Source organism: Staurois parvus, unplaced genomic scaffold, assembly GCF_062004578.1.
Source record: "Staurois parvus isolate SC_StPar_1 unplaced genomic scaffold, SC_StPar_1.0 ptg001332l, whole genome shotgun sequence".
Classification (NCBI taxonomy): domain Eukaryota; kingdom Metazoa; phylum Chordata; class Amphibia; order Anura; family Ranidae; genus Staurois; species Staurois parvus.
In genome coordinates this window covers 110,537-118,049 of record NW_028319128.1, presented here as the reverse complement: position 1 = coordinate 118,049, position 7,513 = coordinate 110,537, and positions in this window count along the sequence as shown.

Below are 7,513 nucleotides of genomic sequence, written 5' to 3'. Positions count from 1 at the left end.
GAAGTGTGTTTACTGGCAGAATCACCAAATGAAAACAAAGGAAAAAAAAGAAACTAATGCAGCCACCACATTCAAGAACTGGACGCTGCGATATATTACATTTTTTATTGTGCGTTTTATAAATTTTAAACTTTTTTATTGTTATACATTTTAAATTTTAATACATATATCATTATTACTTTTTTGATACGTCGATACATTTTATATTTTAATACATGTTACAAATGTGACTGCACAGCCTCCTTTAGATCTGAGTGGTACAAAGGCTTCTTTGAATGGATACAACTTGATTGGCTGGTTTCCCGATGAACCATGGCTGTGTTATATGGTTTGAAATGGCCACATGAAGTCTCCATGAGCAGTCTGTGTGACAGGGTGACAACGCAGAAGCACAAATGGGAGACTGGAACAGAGTGTTGTCACCCAAAAAAAAAATCAAGTGTCTGAGCAAGGACCTTCATGGCAGGATCACCAGGGTGACAACGCAGGAGAACAATTTGGAGATGGAACAGAGCGTTGTCACCCTATAACAGGAAGTACTTGAACAATGACCTTCATGGCAGGTTTACCAGGGTGACAATGCAGGAGCAGAATTTAGAGACAGGGACAGAGCACCATAGTGACAACGCAGGAGCACAATTTAGAGACAGGGAAGTAGTGTTGTTATCCTATAACAGGAAGTACCTGAACGAGGACCTTGATGGCAGGATCACAAGGGTGACAATGCAGGAGCAGAATTTGGAGACAGGGACAGAGCGTTGTGACTCTATAACAGGAAGAGCCTGAACAAGGACCTTCATGGCAGGATCGCCAGGATGACAACACAGGAGCACAATTTAGAGACAGGGAGGTAAGTGTTGTCATCCTATAACAGGCAGTACTTGAACGAGGACCTTCATGGCAGGATCACCAGGGTGACAACGCAGGAGAACAATTTGGAGATGGAACAGAGCGTTGTCACCCTATAACAGGAAGTACCTGAACAATGACAATTATGGCAGGATTACCAGGGTGACAATGCAGGAGCACAATTTAAAGACAGGGACAGAGCACCACAGTGACAATGCAGGAGCACACTTTAGAGACAGGGAGGTAGTGTTGTCACTCTATAGCAGGAAGTGCCTGAACGAGGACCTTCATGGAAAGATCACAAGGGTGACAATGCAGGAGCACAATTTAAAGACAGGGACAGAGCACCACAGTGACAACGCAGGAGCACATTTTAGAGACAGGGAGGTAGTGTTGTCACTCTATAGCAGGAAGTGCCTGAATGAGGACCTTCATGGAAAGATCACAAGGGTGACAATGCAGAAACACAATTTAGAGACAGGGACAGAGCACCAGGGTGACAATGCAAGAGCACAATTTAGAGACAGGGAGGTAAGTGTTGTCACCCTATAACAGGAAGAGCCTGAACGAGGACCTTCATGGCAGGATCACCCGGGTGACAACGCAGGAGCACAATTTAGAGACAGGGACAGAGTGTTGTCACCCTATAACAGGAAGAGCCTGAACGAGGACCTTCATGGCAGGATCACCAGGGTGACAACGCAGGAGCACAATTTAGAGACAGGAACAGAGTGTTGTCACCCTATACAGACGCAGCAGTACTGCTAGCACTAGAAATGTTTGCCAACAATGCATGTCACGACTTGGCAGATGTTGGCATTGGAACGCATTGATACCAAACTCCCGTGTGAACTAGTCCTTACAACACGGCTGTCAAACTGGTGGCCCTCCAGCTGTTGAAAACTACAATTCCCATGAGGCATTGCAAGACTGACAGTTACAAGCATGACTTCCAAAGGCAGAGGCATGATGGGACTTGTAGTTTCCCAAAGCTGGAGGGCCGCCAGTTTGACACCCCTGCCCTAGATCATCATATCATAGATTATGGTGGCCAATTCATCCGATCCGTGTGCCATTTCATCAAAACCATCCAATCTGCAAAGAAAGGAATAGCCATAACTTCCCTTTGGGTCGATCTATATCGGGGTCGATCAGCCGGAGAGGAAAATCATCCATCGATCGGAAACACAGAGATACTTTGTCCATATACACGATCGTATTTCAATCCATGATTCCGAGTAGGAGACGACACGCTGGAAACGGGATGCAATCCATAATTCACGATTGTTGGGTCGTACCTTAACTGTCCATTGAGGTCTATCTTCCAGTGTGTGGTAGATGGATCCACTATAGATCGCCCAGGGGCGGACTGACCATTTAAAAAATCGGGCGCTGCCCGAGGGCCCGGGGTCAGTAGGGGGCCCCATGAGATGCCCCTGGTACCTTTTTCATAGGCTTTTTTGAGTTTGGGCAAGGACACAGGGGCCCCATGATCCCCTATTGCCCGGGGGCCCCATGAGTTGTCAGTCCGCTGCCTATTCCTATCAGAAGAGATCGATCGGAGGGAGTCATCCTCAGAATCCTTCAACATATGAACTGCAGCACTGCCATCTGCTGGAGGGAGATATATATACAGTTATAAATCACTTTCAGTTCATTGTATTGGATTTATTTATTTCAGGTACTTATATAGCGCCATCAATTTATGCAGCACTTTACATATATATTATACATTCACATCAGTCCCCGCCCCTGAGGAGCGTACAATCTAAGGTCCCTAACTAACATTCATACATACACATACTAGGGACAATTTAGACAGGAGACAATTCACCTACCAGCATGTCTTTGGAGTGTGGGAGGAAACCGGAGTACCCGGAGGAAACCCACACAGGCACAGGGAGAACATGCAAACTCCAGGCAGGTAGTGCCATGGTTGCCCACATGGAACAAAAATATATTTGAAATATATTTTAAAAATATTCTTCCCAAATATATTGACATATATATGAAATGCCACAATTTTGGCCGTATTCAATATATTTCAAAATATATTTCAATAAATATATATAAATATTTATACTGTATGTTGAAATGCGTTTATATTACAAAATATATGAAAAATATTTTAAAAAATACATTTCAAATATACTGTATGTCTTTAAAAATACAAATTTACATTTTTGGAACGCATTTACAAATATATGTAAAACTGACTTTTTTATATGTTAAAAAAAATCTGAGGAATATATTTAAAAAAAATATATTTTTAAAAATATTTTTCATGTATTTTGTGATATATAAAAAATGCATTTCAACATGCAGTGTGTATATATATATATATATATATATATATATATATATACATACTGTATTTTGAAATGCGTTTATATTATACTGTATGTTGAAATGCTTTTTTGTCAATGTCAATTAAAATATATTTTCCAATGGCATATATTTAAAAATATATTTTTGAACATCTAAAAAAATACATTTAAACATAGATTTTTTAAATATACTTGTAAATGCATTCCAAATGACACTTTGATATATATTGCAGCATGTGTTCTGAATATATTTTTAATAATATATTCAAAAATATATTGAAATATATTTTTGAAATATATTGAATACGGCCAAAATTGTAGTATTTGAAATGTATGTCAATATATTTGGGAAGAATATATTAAGAATGTATTTTTAAAATATATTTAAAATATATTTTTCTTCCATGTGGGCTCTCACAGCCAGGTACACACACACACTCTTCAGTACTTCAATGGCCGGTCTAGGGGATGTTTTGTTTTTGGAGTTTTATTGTAGGGATAGGGATGGGGAATGTAGTAGGATACTCCAAACCCACATGGAAGAAAAATATACTTGAAATATATTTTAAAAATATTCTTCCAAAATATATTAATATATATTTGAAATGCTACAATTTTGGCCATATTCAATATATATATATATATATACACACTGAATGTTGAAATGCGTTTTTATTACAAAATATATAAAAAATATTTTAAAAAATACATTTCAAATATACTGTATGTCTTTAAAGATACAAATCTACATTTTTGGAATGCATTTACAAATATATGTAAACATTTATGTTAAAATGACTCTTATATGTTAAAAAAATCTGAAGAATATATTTTAAAAAATATATATTTTTTTTAAATATATTCTTCAGATTTTTTTTTACATATGAAAAACAATTTTAACATATATTTATAAAGACCCGAGAGAATGAAATGGTGGCCGTTACAATTTTTTATGTCCATAGGAGACGTTTTAAAAATTTGTACAGGTTACCCGTTTAGAGTTACAGAAGAGTTCCATTTTACCATTTTATTTAATTTTTTTTATTTTTACACTGTCATTTTATTTTTTTATTTTTTTTATTACTTTTATTCCTAAATACAAGAAATGTAAACATCCCTTGTAACAGAAATATGCATGACAGGTCCTCTTTAAGGAGAGATCAGGGGTCAAAAAGACCCTAAATCTCTCCTTTACCTTTAAAAGCAAAAGATCATTAGCATCAGGGTACCCCTTTAAATAAGGGGGAAACCTGATGCTGCCCCCCCTTATAAATGAGTAAGGGGTACTTGTACCCATTCACTAAAGGGTTAAATTTAAAATAAAGGGGGACCGGACCGACATCATGGTATGGAGTATAGTGTTATCAGGATGCTGGTATGGTGGTGATCAGGACGCTGGTATGGGGTATGGAGGTGATCAGGACGCTGGTATGGTGTATGGAGGTGATCAGGACGCTGGTATGGGGTATGGCGGTGATCAGAACACTGGTATGGTGTATGGAGGTGATCAGGACGCTGGTATGGGGTATGACGGTGATCAGGACGCTGGTATGGGGTATGGCGGTGATCAGGACGCTGGTATGGGGTATGGTGGTGATCAGGATGCTGGTATGTAGTATGGTGGTGATCAGGACGCTGGTATGGAGTATGGTGGTGATCAGGATGCTGGTATGGGGTATGGTGGTGATCAGGATGCTGGTATGGGGTATGGTGGTGATCAGGATGCTGGTATGTAGTATGGTGGTGATCAGGATGCTGGTATGGGGTATGGTGGTGATCAGGATGCTGGTATGTAGTATGGTGGTGATCAGGACGCTGGTATGGGGTATGGTGGTGATCAGGGCGCTGGTATGTGGTATGGTGGTGATCAGGATGCTGGTATGGGATATGGCGGTGATCAGGACGTTGGTATGGGGTATGGAGGTGATCAGGACGCTGGTATGGTGTATGGAGGTGATCAGGACGCTGGTATGGGGTATGGCGGTGATCAGAACACTGGTATGGTGTATGGAGGTGATCAGGACGCTGGTATGGGGTATGGCGGTGATCAGGATGCTGGTATGGGGTATGGCGGTGATCAGGACGCTGGTATGGGGTATGGCGGTGATCAGGATGCTGGTATGTAGTATGGTGGTGATCAGGATGCTGGTATGTAGTATGGTGGTGATCAGGATGCTGGTATGGAGTATGGTGGTGATCAGGATGCTGGTATGGGGTATGGTGGTGATCAGGACGCTGGTATGTAGTATGGTGGTGATCAGGATGCTGGTATGGGGTATGGTGGTGATCAGGACGCTGGTATGTAGTATGGTGGTGATCAGGATGCTGGTATGGGGTATGGTGGTGATCAGGATGCTGGTATGTAGTATGGTGGTGATCAGGATGCTGGTATGGGGTATGGTGGTGATCAGGATGCTGGTATGTAGTATGGTGGTGATCAGGATGCTGGTATGGGGTATGGCGGTGATCAGGATGCTGGTATGTAGTATGGCGGTGATCAGGACGTTGGTATGGGGTATGGCGGTGATCAGGACGCTGGTATGGAGTATAGCGGTGATCAGGATGCTGGTATGGAGTATGGCGCTGATCAGGGCGCTGGTATGGAGTATGGTGGTGATGAGGACGCTGGTATGGGATATGGCGGTGATCAGGACGCTGGTATGTAGTATGGTGGTGATCAGGATGCTGGTATGGAGTATGGCAGTGATCAGGGCGCTGGTATGGAGTATGGTGGTGATCAGGATGCTGGTATGGAGTATGGTGGTGATCAGGGCGCTGGTATGGAGTATGGTGGTGATCAAAATACTGGTATGGAGTATGGCGGTGATCAGGACACTGGTATGGAGTATGGTGGTAATCAGAACACTGGTGTGGAGTATGGCGGTGATCAGAACACTAGTATGGGGTATGGTGGTGATCAGGACGATGGTATGGGATATGGCAGTGATCAGGACACTGGTATGGGATATGGTGGTGATCAGGATGCTGGTATGGAGTATGGTGGTGATCAGGACACTGGTATGGAGTTTGGCGGAGATCAGGACGTTGGTATTGAGTATGGTGGTGATCAGGACACTGGTATAGAATATGGTGGTGATCAAGACGTTGGTATGGGGTATGGCGGTGATTAGGATTCTAGTATGGGGTATGGTGGTGATCAGGACGCTGGTATGGGGTATGACGGTGATCAGGATGCTGGTATGTCGCTAATCAGGATGCTGGTATGGGGTATGGTGGTGATCAGGATGCTGGTATGGGGTATGGCGGTGATCAGGATGCTGGTATGGGGTATGGCGGTGATCAGGACGCTGGTATGGGGTATGGTGGTGATCAAGATGCTGGTATGGGATATGGCGGTGATCAGGACGCTGGTATGGAGTATGGTGGTGATCAGGATGCTGGTATGGAGTATGGCGCTGATCAGGACGCTGGTATGGAGTATGGAGGTGATCATGCCGTTGGTATGGGGTATGGTGGTGATCATGCCGTTGGTATGGGGTATGGTGGTGATCAGGATACTGGTATGGAGTATGGTCGTGATCAAAATACTGGTATGAAGTATGATGGTGATCAGGACGCTGGTATGGGGTATGGTGGTGATCAGGACACTAGTATGGGGTATGGCGGTGATCAGAACACTGGTATGGGGAATGGCAGTGATCAGGACGTTGGTATTGGGTATGGTGGTGATCAGGAGGTTGGTATGGGGTATGGCGGTGATTAGGGTGCTGGTATGGAGTATGGCGGTGATCAGGACGTTGGAATTGGGTATGGTGGTGATCAGGATGCTGGTATGGGGTATGGCGGTGATTAGGGTGCTGGTATGGAGTATGGTGGTGATCAGGACGATTGTATGAGATATGCTGGTGATCATGATATTGGTATGGAGTATGGTGGTGATCAGGACGTTGATATGGGGTATGGCGGTGATCAGGGCGGTTGTATGAGATATGGCGGTGATCAGGATATTGGTATGGGGTATGGCGGTGATCAGGGCAGTTGTATGAGATATGGCGGTGATCAGGATGTTGGTATGGGGTATGGTGGTGAACCGGGTGTTGGTATGGGGTATGGCGGTGATCACGACGCTGGTATGGGGTATGGTGGTGATCAGGATGTTTGTATGAGATATGGCGGTGATTGGGATGCTGGTATGGAGTATGGCGGTGATCAGGACGCTGGTATGGGGTATGACGGTAATCAGGACGGTTGTATGAGATATGGTGGTGATCAGGATGTTGGTGATCCGGATCTTGGTATGGGGTATGGCGGTGATCAGAATGTTGGTATGGGGTATGGCGGTGATCAGGGTGGTTGTATGGGATATGACGGTGATC